This window comes from Protobothrops mucrosquamatus, unplaced genomic scaffold, assembly GCF_001527695.2.
Source record: "Protobothrops mucrosquamatus isolate PMUCROS unplaced genomic scaffold, P.Mucros_1.0 scaffold753, whole genome shotgun sequence".
NCBI classification, from domain to species: Eukaryota; Metazoa; Chordata; class Lepidosauria; order Squamata; family Viperidae; genus Protobothrops; species Protobothrops mucrosquamatus.
Genome location: NW_015387023.1, coordinates 201,817 through 214,305, shown reverse-complemented (window position 1 = coordinate 214,305; position 12,489 = coordinate 201,817). Strand labels below are relative to the sequence as shown.

Sequence of the window (12,489 nt, the reverse complement as noted above, 5' to 3'; positions counted from 1 at the left end):
CTAGAGATTTGGAAAGGTTGGTGGGGCAAAGCAAGTTTGGGGTTTAAACACCAGTTTTCTCTGGGTCATCCAGCCAGGAGACAGCAGGAACTATGAGTTCACAGCAATCTGCCCAGCTGCTTCTCCCTAAAGGATTCAGCAGGAGGAATAATTTTTTCCCTCCATAGTCCCAAGCCAGGTCAAGATCTATCCCACTTTAGACTCCTACCATTTTTTGCAAGCTACTCTCCCTTCCCCAACTAAATTCAGTCCCACTTTGTTTAGTTTTGAGAGAATTATCCCGATGAGAGATGGGGAGGCTCTTTTACATTATGCTGCGTTAGAGAGAATAAAAATAGGACAGCAAAACTAAGTAGGTACATCAGAACTGGTTTAGAAAACTGTAAACGATAGTCTGTTATAGTCTCCATTTTGTTTTAATGGAGAAATGAAAACAACAGTAAGTACTGTAGTTCCCAAGAATTGTCTTGGTTCCATTAATGAAAGGTGAACATTGAAGTTTTTTTTTGTTTTTTTTTAAAACATTTTGATTGCTTTATTTCTCCTGCCTTTGAAATTTAATATCCACAACTTCTTTTTCCAGCCAGGAACCTAAGAAAATAGAACGATTGTCTTTCAGCAGGCTGCCTTCAGTTGCTGATATGTGGATTTCTGAAAACTGTCCTCTGGAAACTGACACATTTCCTTTATAGTCACAGTGAAAAACTATCCGCTCCAGAATGCGCAAGAGCTTGCAACTAAACAGTATGGTCCTAGTTATGAATATTGCTGCTAGCCAAAAGGAACTGAATTATCTCATTAGCGAAGAGAGAAAACAAAACAAACCAGAGCTTGGCCTATTCATTCCTGTCATCCCCCCCGATGACAAACCTATTCTTCCACCAGCAATCCACTTGGCTTCTGGATTGGGCAAGGGACAAGAGAAGCCAACACAGAAGCTAAACAAACCACCTAAGCTGGACATTACTGACCGACCGTTTCCTCATCATTTGTGTTGGTTACAGCAAATGTTAACTCTTTCAGTAAGTGAGTTCATTTGCAATTTTAAGAAACTTTTGCTTCTGGAGAATATCAATTTCCCAGAAGGCAAAATTGTACTTTAGGAAAATCAGTTTTTTGTCCATGCCATTATTTAGTGTGTGGCAGAGATCCCAAACCCAATACCTCCTTTTGAAAACCTTTTTGGGGGTAGGAGCGGGTCCCAACACCAACTTCAAGGAAGGCAATCCAAACATGTTCAGAGATAACTTGACCAAGAAAATGCCTCAAGATGGATGTAAAACGGCAGTAGCAAATGTATTGTCTCAGCAAAGCACAAAATGAAAATTCCATAGAAGGCAAGTAAGATTATTTAGAGTACACTTAGCCACATAAATAAAATACCCACCTATGTCATCCATCTGCATCCAGAGGAGAAACAGGCAAATCACTCAAATCCCATGTAATATGCACACATAAGATCTGTGCTGCTCCCCTTGCACATCAAAATATTTGGTATTTCTCCATTCTCAAGAAGCAACTTTATTAAGTTGAATGATTACATTTATTTGTTTTTTGTATTCCTACTTTTATTATTTTTATCACTAACTCAAGGCAGCAAACATATCCACCACACCTTCCTCCTCCTATTTTTTCCACAGTAACAAACCTATGAGGTGGGTTGGGCTACGAGTGATTGGCCCAAAGTCACCCAACTGATTTTCATGGCTAAGGCAGGACTTGAACTCGCAGTCTCTTGCCTTCTAGCCTGATATCAGTTTTTTAGCCACTGAACCAAACTGACTTTTGCTTTGTTGTACAAGATTTTCTATAAATTATTGGTCATTCTTTTAAAAGTTATTTTTCTAATCAGCAACAGTTATTACAGTAACTAATATTATTTAAAAGTGTACTTTTAAATGCTTTCATTTTAGAAATATTAAATTATTGTAATCAACTTGAAAAATAGGTTTTCTTAAGTAGGCATAGTTTTGCTTCTCTTATGTTTGTATATCTGTATTTCCACAGTAGCTAGCTACATCTGCATCAGGAAAACAATAATTTAAACTTTGTTTCAAAAATGCTGATGTCATTATACCAGCATTGCAGAATGGTATGAATTCTCCCAAGTAGTTTGAATGTTTTTGTTTCATCCAGCTTGGCAAAGACAGAAAGTGTTTAGGGTGTGGGAGATTTATTTTGTTAAGCTTCTACCAAGGTCAGACTTGGAATGAAAAGATTATAAATAATTTCTTCTGCCTGATTTCCTCTTTTGGATTGCCAGTGCAATCAACTAATTTAAGTAATTAATAATAGGCTTGACATTAAAAGGGCTCTAATTATCAGTGTGCCAAAATACAATGAAGTGAATAAACAAAGAATATTTTACAATTATGTCCAAAATGAAATAAATTTAAAATATTTTTTTCTCCCTTGAATATTGCCAGCCTACTGTGAGGTTATTCAAAGTAACTTGTGTTTTCTACAGCAAATTCACAATGTGTTAATTGAATATGGTTAAGCTAGGGAAGTAACATTCAATAATACTCCTGTGGTATCTTAGATTGAAAGGATCCCCCAGTGTATCATATTATGAAGTTGCAAACAAGATTCAGATTTTATGATAAAGCTGAACCATACCTTAGCTGTAGAAGAGCAAATCTAAGAACCATCCCCCCCAAAAAACATTTTTCCAGTTCCTTTCCAAGTCCTTCTTAACCCAGGCAAAGGAAGGAACTGGAAAAATGTTTACTTTCAATGTTTTGTCTTTCTGTCTAAATGAAAACAAAACATTCTTAACACTATCTTCAACTTATTGAAACTTCCACAAATTTTATAGTATCCTTCTAGACCAGCTTTAGGGAATGAGAAAGCATGGCAAGTTTCAGATGGTGTTCGTTGGAGCAGAGAGGTTGAGCCTGAAGGCCCAAATTAAGGGTGATTTAGTGCTTGGCATTCTCTTCTCTCCCCCATATGAACCCACTGGAAGTCATTGGTTGGTTCTGGGTATCATGAACATGCTGATGATATACAGTGGTATCCCTCAATCACTGGATAATCAAGCAGTGCGATTATTGTTTTGTCCCAGTGTCTGGAGGCTCTTGGGGGATCTGGACAAGAAGGAACAGGCTTAGATTTGATCTAGTAAGACCAAGTGGCCATGGGTATTATGTCCTCCTGGTACTGGAGATCTTCCATTTTTGTACTATTTCACTTGGCAATATCAAAGATGGCTGTTTTGGCCAGGAAGGCCTTTGCCCAGCTGTAGCACTATGCCAGTTGTGCTTAGAGACTTCCTCGTGGTCACTTTTTAGATGGGCATGGCACAAAGTCAAGATATTTGAAGGATTGCATGTCTTCCATGGTGCTATCTGTCGATGTTGATAGATTTGACTTGTTTCAGATCCTATTGATTAAGCAATGTTATATAGCAGGGCCCAGGAAGTGGGCCTTCTCTGTTACTACACCTGCCGTTTGGAACAGCCTTCCTTGGAGATTCATAGGGTTCCTATCCTGCCTGCCTTCAAGTGTACTTTGAAAGTCTGGTTTTTCCCTCAGGCCTTGAGCTAGGATAGTTCAATGGTCCCTTAAAACTGGAGTGGGATGTGGAAGGGTAGTTTTGTTTCCTAGAATGGTGGTTGCTTTATGATGCTGTGTTATTAATGGAATTAATCTTTTCACTTTGTAAGGCTGCCTGGAGATAGGCAGGAAGATAGATAGATAGATAGATAGATAGATAGATAGATAGATAGATAGATAGATAGATAGATAGATAGATAGATAGATAGATAGATAGGTAGGTAGGTAGGTAGGTAGGTAGGTAAGTAGGTAGATGATAGATAGATAGATAGATAGATAGATAGATAGATAGATAGATAGATAGATAGATAGATAGATAGATTCAGTTTGGGTATAATAACTTATGATTACTTGAAAAAGATGTGGTCATTTCCAATTTTCTCCTCATACCCCCACCACAGAAAAAAAAAGATGAAACAAACCAAATTTTGTGCACATGCTTTTACAGGAGCATCCCATACAGTTGGTTTCCTACAATTGTATCACTAAAAAAAATTAAAATTTACTCACATTTCTACCTATGACAATAACATATAGCAGTGGTGGCAATCCTATGGCACGGGTGCCAGAGGCGGCACTCAGAGCCTTCTCTGTGGGCACGCATACTGTCGCCCCAGTCCTAGGCCTTCAGCTGGGTTTTATAAAACCTTTTCGCTTTAGGCCTCCGCCGCCATGTGCAAAAAAAAAAAAAAGGTTCAATCAGTCAATTTCAACTTCTCACGGGAAAAAAAAAGATCTTGCAAAGTTGGAATTGATTGAAGTTTTTAGTTCCACCCAGTCTGCCATTACCACTGCAGCCACGCCAAGCCAATGGGCCACACCCATCCGGCACTCGACGATGCATAAGTGGGTTTTGGGTTGCAGTTTGGGCACTCAGTCTCTAAAAGGTTTGCCATCACTGACATACAGCATTCATTTGGTCAGTCACTTTATCCCTTCATAGTATATGATTCCTTTTCCATAGTATATGATTCCTTACTGTTATTTGGTGACTGCTATCTCCGAAATGCAATTAATTATATGGCACCTCATCTTACAACTGTGCATTAGGTTTATAAAATAATTTTCCTTTACTGTTTGGTCTATTGACTTAATATAATTTATTTAATTCTTTTAATGAAATAACTTGAATCATTTTCTAAGTGAAACTAATAACAGCAATTACAGAAATAAAATTGTGATGTGAACCATAGCAAACTACTTCTATCTTCTACAGTTCTTAAATGAAATTGTTACCTGATAACTCTCTAAAATCTCAGCCACAGAGACAAACTTTAAAAGACTACAATCTTAAATATTTGGGAAAACCCATTAAAACATACAAGACTAATATTTTTCAAGCTGTAGAACAAGACAGAAATATATATACAAAATGTATGAATAAACCTGAACAAGACTGAGCTGTATCTCCTTGCTAAGAGATTATAGTTGTAATGCGGGATTTAATGGAGCATTTCTAGAGGTGGGGCACATACTTAACAGATGTTTGCACTGTGAATAATAACCCAGATATCTATTTAAGACCAAAATTGTCATCGTTATTTAACCACATGTAGACTATGCAGATACTGACTCCTTAACACAGAGACTAGTATACAATTGCTAATGATTTTAAGATACTCATGTTATCCAGGAGTTATTAAAAATACCTAAATGAAGGGGAGGAGCCCTGCCATTTATGACATGTCTGCAGGCTGTGTAAATGGTAGCCTACACAGAGGCCTCTGTTGTGTAAACATTTCAGTTCCATACTTGGACAGAACTGGTTTAATTGATATCTCAGCCACTATTTATTGGAGTGAGATTGGTCTCTACTGCCTGCATTGTGAATACCTCTCCTTTTAATTACACCTGAATACTATAAAGTAGAGACTGCAGATGTCGGTCTTTGCTAAACAAGGAGTGGAAGGCATTCTAAGGAAATGAAAAGGCTGGAATTGTTGCATGCCACAACTCAATATTGGAGAAAATTACCTATAGCAGCAAATGTATCTTTTTCACGGAGGCAAAGAAAAATAAATAGCACATGGGTATTTATAATTACCTTGCTCCAGATCAGGGCAGTAAAAAAAAAATAATAATACTGCAGGCACTGATTAGTTTTTAATCTCTCAGCTTTTCTTTGTTATTGTGGCAATGATGGGAATCTTAGCAAATTAATTTTATCATAAATTAGTCTAATATTACAACTATTTCATACAAAAATATAATATAAATCAGTCTTTTTCAAACTTGGCAGCTCTAGGATGTATGGACTTCAACTTCTAGAATTCCCCAGACTCCACATATCTGAAACTTGCCAAATTTGAAAAATACCGATATAAATGTATAACCTTAAAACAAAACCTTGTTATTACACGATAACTACTCTAAAGAAAGCAACAAATGTAGAAAGAAGCAGGAACAAGGAAGCTATGTAGGAAATCTAGCATAAAAGTTACCATAACAAAAAATATGGCTTAGTGTGAAATCTTCCCTTAGGTTCTAGACTGGCTGCTTACTTACTCTTCAAGTACTTTTATACTTGGAACAGTTCCAAGGGGAAAACTGTATTCAACTTATCAATGAAGGAAATGCATAAATAGTAGGCTCTAATTTTTCTCCAGTTTGCCATGATGGTATTCTCATTCCTAGCAAGTTTTGAGGCTTGTAATGTTGTTGTCTTTTGCAGCACAGTGTGGATTCTTGAACTAAGTCTCAGAGAAACCTCATAGAAAAATGTCAGAGCAATAGAATTTGAAACAAGCACGACTGAATTCTTCTCTATCAGCATTTCATGACAGTGTAGAAACTCATTTATAATTAGCATGTTAGTGCAACTAGCTAATCAACCTCCCAAGTTAATATATAAATAAAATGTAGCTCAAATTTAAAAATAGTTTTTTTCTCAGTTCTATGAGGGAGGTCCATAATAAAAGATATATACAAAGATGTCTACATTGGTGAAAAGAAGGCCTAATAAATTGCTTGCCTATGTAAGAACAGTGCATATACAAAGATACAGTATACTTAGACAAAATGCAAGTATTTATAAGTATATATTCAGATGATTTTATCTTCATGAAGATTTTATTTTGTTACAAATGAGTAGGGAAATGATCCACTGCAAGTTTAATATTAAAAAGATTAAAAACTGACCAAAAGAAAAATAGATTTGCTTACCTATTGATATTTTTGAATAAGCCTCATTAAACACTTTCTTAATTTGCTTTAAAACCCAGCATAAGTTCTTAAGTGAAGTTTCCATGGAAGAGTTTAGGATGCTATGTCTGGGTTGCAGAAATCCAGATGAGAACTACAGAGATCCCCCAAAACCATAAATTTCTGCTTCTACCTAATTGTCATCTGGATTTTTGGTATTCAAATCTAGTAGCCCTAAATGAGAAAAATTCTATAAAGAATGGTAGAGAATGAAAGAAAGGCAGTAGATTTTCTAAAACAAATAAAGTATGTTGAAGTATATTTATAATTTTACTTGTTCCTCATCTGGATACTGCCATATATTTATCTACTACAATAATTTCTGCTATTAAAATCCCAGTTTAAAACAATGAGTATTTAAAGGGAAAGGCCTATCTAAAAATCTGAGTTAATTACTTCTTATAATTGTTCTGAAAAAAATCATTTTTCCTTTCCTTTATTTTTATCTCTTTTTTTTTAATTTGCTGCAGTGTATTCTTCTAACACATTCATTTACAGAAACCACTTTGCAGATTGTAGATGGGAAAACACCCTTTAACAACTGTTTTCTCTGTGCAATGACTTGACAACCAATCACAAGTAATATAAACAAAGCATTTATCTTCAAAAACAGTCAGTTCTTTTCAGACTTAAGATACTGAAAGATCCAAAGTTCATATAATTTTGCTACATTAAGCATACTAAGACAAAGTAAATAGTCTGTAAAATATTAGGGTAGACAGAGTATCCATAGTATAAGGTATCAAATTATAAGATAGTCAAAATGGAATAGTCTAAAAAGGATGGGGGAAATGTTAAATAAATTTATACCATACATGCTCATAGGCATACGGCCTGTTTTAATATTTAGTGGAAAACGTAGAGAATATGATATACATTTATAATACTTTAAATGACTTTGATAGATTACATTTCTTTTAAGCAAGCACTTTTTCTCCTCAGTAATGTAATATAACATGTCTAACATGTTATGTAACATGTAATGTAACATGTCTAACATGGACATTTTTCAAGGCAGCCTAGCTGGATAATAGGTTCTTACATTGTTATTTTTTGCACTTAAGATCAAATATTCTCAGATACTGTGGGACAGGACCCTATTATAGTACCGGTACTCGCCATTCCTGTATCTTTCATTACTTCTCTTTCATCGTATGCAATAAAATTAGTCATATTTTTAGATTTATATTCATTTCATTGCAGTGTATACAAATGAGTAGACTTACGGGTAAAATGGTACATTGGAAATAAATGGTCTTCTAAGCTGATAACTCATCAAGCTCTCAACAGTCTCATCCATCTTTGCATCTATAAATGGTGTAAGCATATCTTCTGTCCTTCTGCCACATCCATTCTAGCAGAATATTCACACACACACACACACTGCATTCATTCAGCATGTTATACAATTTTCTCCAAACTCATATCTGGTTCTTTCATTATCATTAATTACTGCAGCAGAATTTGCAAACATCTCCAACCTTTCTACCTGTTCAAACGAAAGCTGAACTTTGTTCATTGGGACACATAGACAAGTGATGTTTATGGAACTGTATTTATGGAACAGCTTAGTTCTGGCATTTTACAAAGTATTTTTGAGAAAAAAAATCAAAGCATGTTTTTTTTATTACAGATTAAAATGGTCCTTCAAAAGAACTACTTTTCTTTCATCACTAATTAACATTAGCTTTGTATTAACACATCTGTAGCATGTGACATGCTCAGGTCTGTCATATTTTCTCTCTAAATCTAAATTTCAGTTGGGTTGCTGAAAGTAAAATTCAGTCCCACTCCAGAATGGAGCCCCCCAGATTATCACAAGTCACTTTTTTTGTCTCTCCAAGTGAATAAGAAATTGTATATACAGGTAGTCCTCGATTTACGACCACAATTGGGCCCCAAATTTATACTGCTGAGAAATTTGTTAAACGAGTTTTGCCACATTATATGACTTCTCTTGTCATGTGTATTAATTAAATCACTGCAGTTGTTAAATTAGTAGCACTGTTGTTAAGTGAATCTGGCTTCCCAATTGACTTTGCTTGACAGAAAGTCGCAAAAGAGGATCACATGACCTTAGGACATTGCAGCCATCATAAATGTGAGTCAGCTGTCAAGCATCTGAATATAAATCACATGACCATGGGGATGCCATGATGGTCATAAGTGTGAAAAATAGTCATGTCACTTTTTCAGTGCCGTTGCAACTTTGAATGTCATTAAATTTACTGTTGAAAGTTGAGGACTATCTGTAGCAAATTATCATTATGAATGAATATGTGCCATTAAATCATTTATGTGGTCATCCTAATGATCACATAGTGTGGGCCTGCACCCACACTAGACCTTCTAGGGCCTTCACCACCTGAGGCACCTTGTGCTCTGCTCAATGACCCACAATGAGAAGAGCAGAAATTGTGGTCATTAAACATGGCGATCACATGGATACCTTACTTAATAACAGCCATGACATATGACTGTAATGGGCAGGCTCCATCAGAGTTGTAAGTCGAGGACTACCTGTATAATCAACTACTACACAGATTTGATTCTTTTTCCCTAAGTGAAGAAGTTTGCCCTTGTCATTATTGTTCCATTACTTTCTGCCCATTTCTCCAAATTATCGGATTTTTTTGAAATATTATTCATCTCTTCTAGGGTAAGAACCCCAGTCCATGGCCCCAGACTGGGGCTCTGCCTGTTTGGAACCGGGCCATGCAAGTGGCAGGCGAGCACACAAACACACACACACAGCTCCACTTGGATTAGGGTCTCCTGCTTGAGCAGGAGGTTGACGAGAAGACTCCATGGTCCCTTTGAACCCTGTTATTCTGTTGTTGGCTGGAATGCTGAGATTTGCTCACCATTTATACAGTACGTGAAGAGGAGTCTGGGAGCAGCTTTTTTGTCTAACCCGCGGTACCCAACCTTTCTGGATTGGCAGCCCAACTGGGGGGAGGGAGAAGGAATGGCTTTGTATGAGTGGCAACCTCATGCGCATAGAATTGTGAGCGCTTGTGCGTGCACCTGCTACTCACACAAACCCATCCCGTCTCCTTCCCCCAGCCAGGCCGCCAAGCAGGAAAGGTTGGGGACCACTGTTTTATACAATTTGCAGATTTAATAAACTTTTCTTCTATTTTCTCAATCAAACAGCGGATCAGGCACGAGGAGTATGCTGTGGGTTCCATCTCCAAACGAGCTCCAGAGCCATGACTTTTGTGCTGTGGCCTCCACTCTCTGGAACATCGTTCACCCTGAGTTGAGGTTCTTCAGGAAGGTCCTTGAAAAATGCTTTTTTTTCACCAGCCTTGGGGATCCCAGGGTGCAAAGCAGCTGTATGAGAATAAGTGATGTTTGTTCTCCTGGTTTCTTGGGTTTTACCTCTTTGTTTTATTTATTTTGTGTGATTACTTTATGTTTATTTTATTTAGTTTTGTTGTTTTAGATTCTTTTGACGTGTTTAACTGCTGTTGTGTTGTATCCAGCCCAGAAGTATGTGTTTGTGAGAAGGGTGGCTATATAAATATGGTAAATAAATAAATAAATAAATAAATAAATAAATAAATAAATAAATAAATAAATAAATAAATAAATATTGTGAAGTAGGTTGCCTAAAATATTTTTATGGCACCTCACCCACTATCTTTTTCCAATTTGGCAAGGAGCCATTGATGACCTGCAATCTATGTATGATTTTCAAACCGTACTGTTAAGCAACCACCTGATTGCTGCACTATCCAGCATGTTTGATCTAAAAAAGCTAAAATTAATCTGCCACTATTTGTTCTCAACAAATCACTGCCGACTCCTGATAATTATGGCACTGTTTTTGATCCATCTCTTGATGATTGGTTCTAAATTACTGATCTAACTCTTGATGAGTTTTAGAATCTTCCCAAGTATCAAAGTCAAGTATAGTTTGCTATATCTTCTTTTGACCCCTTGTAAAAGTCATTTGGCACCATTCCTTCTCCAAAAATTCTCAAATATAATAGATAAGAGTTCAGCCAAAGCATCCAGCTACTTTCTTTAATACTCTAGGTTACAATTAATCTAGTCCTAAAGATTTAAACTCAAAGGGATTTTTTAATAATGTTGTCATCAGTCTCCAAATACAAACCTGCCCTTTCATCCTGCTCTTCCTAAGTAGAACTCATAGTTTTGTTGAAGGCTGAACTAAAACAGGAGTTAAATAGCTCTGCCCTTTCTTTGCTACTTAATAGCATTTTGTCTTCTTCATTGGGCAGCTGATTTATTTTGAACAGATTTTAAGAAGCCCTGCTTCCTTTTTAGCATCCTTTGCTAATTTCAGCTAATTTTGAACGTTGGCTTTCCAGTTATCAGCACTACAGTTCTGGGCTACCTGTTCTTCCTTTACGATCTGGCTCTTTCATTTTTCTGTATTCTTCTGTCCCACTGCTTTCGGAAAACGTAGTTTTCATAATCACGCCTAGGATCGGCGTGTTAGAAATTATAAGTAGTTTAGGAAATGATTTCATTACATGTAGGACAATAATTAAAAGTATCTTATATATAAGAATGTAAAAAGAATGTATGTTAATATCTGATAAACATCACAGTATATGTATGGGGGAGAGTTTGGAAAAATAAAAAATAAATTAAAAAAAAAAAAGCACTACAGTTCTGGGCTACCTGTTCTTCCTTTACGATCTGGCTCTTTCATTTTTCTGTATTCTTCTGTCCCACTGCTTTCGGAAAACGTAGGATTGGCGTGTTAGAAATTATAAGTAGTTTAGGAAATGATTTCATTACACGTAGGACAATGATTTCTGTGACTAATATATCCAGGGGAAAATCCTCTGCCTTCCCAAATGTTATGACCCCAAGGCGGGAGATGGGGCAACACAAAGGCAACATAATTCTTCGCCCTGCATTACCATTTCCTACCAATCCACTTACTGATGGGGCAAACGCGTTCCCCAAGCAGGACCCAATCAGCCCATTTCTTGCAAACTTTCCCTTTCCCTCCCTCGAAGAAACTTTCCCGCACCTTCCTTTAAAAAAACACACACACACACACAAACCCAACTGCTCTGTTAAACTATAACCCCATCCTTTTCTAGCCACTTTAGTAAAAAGCCCGCTTTCTCTTTTTTGTAAGGTTTTTTTCCTTTCCAGCCTAGGTTCTAGGGTTGCCAGGTGTCCACTATTTGAGTGGACAGTCCACTTTTTTCACATTATGTTCACTATTTTTTTTTCACAAAATAGTGGACATTTTTTTTTATTCAAAAGCTCTATGATGAAATGGTACGTAATCTAAAGCTGTACAGTCTACTTTTTTTTACTACTTAACCCCCCACCACCACCGCTTGTCCGCTATTTTTTTGGAAGCAGACCTGGCAACCCTACAGTAGGTTCGGGGGGGGGAAAATAATAATAATAATAATAATAATAATAATAAATAAGGAGCTGCCACAAAGTTCAGCGCCTGCAGATCTGAGGCGGCTCTTTCTGTTCCCACCGCGGCGTCCAAATCTGAGGGAAGGTCCTGAATCTGGCTTAAAAGCGCAGGCAGCATCTTTTCTCTTTCGCATGGGGCGTTTTACCCAGGCACCCTTCCTCCCCGTTCCTTGTCCTGCTGCTCGCCTTTCGCGAGGGAAAAAGCCGCCAACGGCGGGAGCGCCAGATCGCCGAGAGCTGGCTGGCTGGCCGGCAACAAGTGCCTCCCTCCCGCAGGGTCGGCAAGCAGCGCGCGAGAGCCCCCCC

General features: G+C 37.2%; 1 protein-coding gene across 1 annotated transcript in view; it reads right to left on the bottom strand.

Moving 5' to 3' along the window:
- LOC107289697 (PDZ and LIM domain protein 4-like) overlaps positions 1-12,489 on the bottom strand; it is a 32,872-nt gene that overhangs the window by 19,357 nt on the left and 1,026 nt on the right. The gene's annotated exons all lie outside the window — the stretch shown is intronic.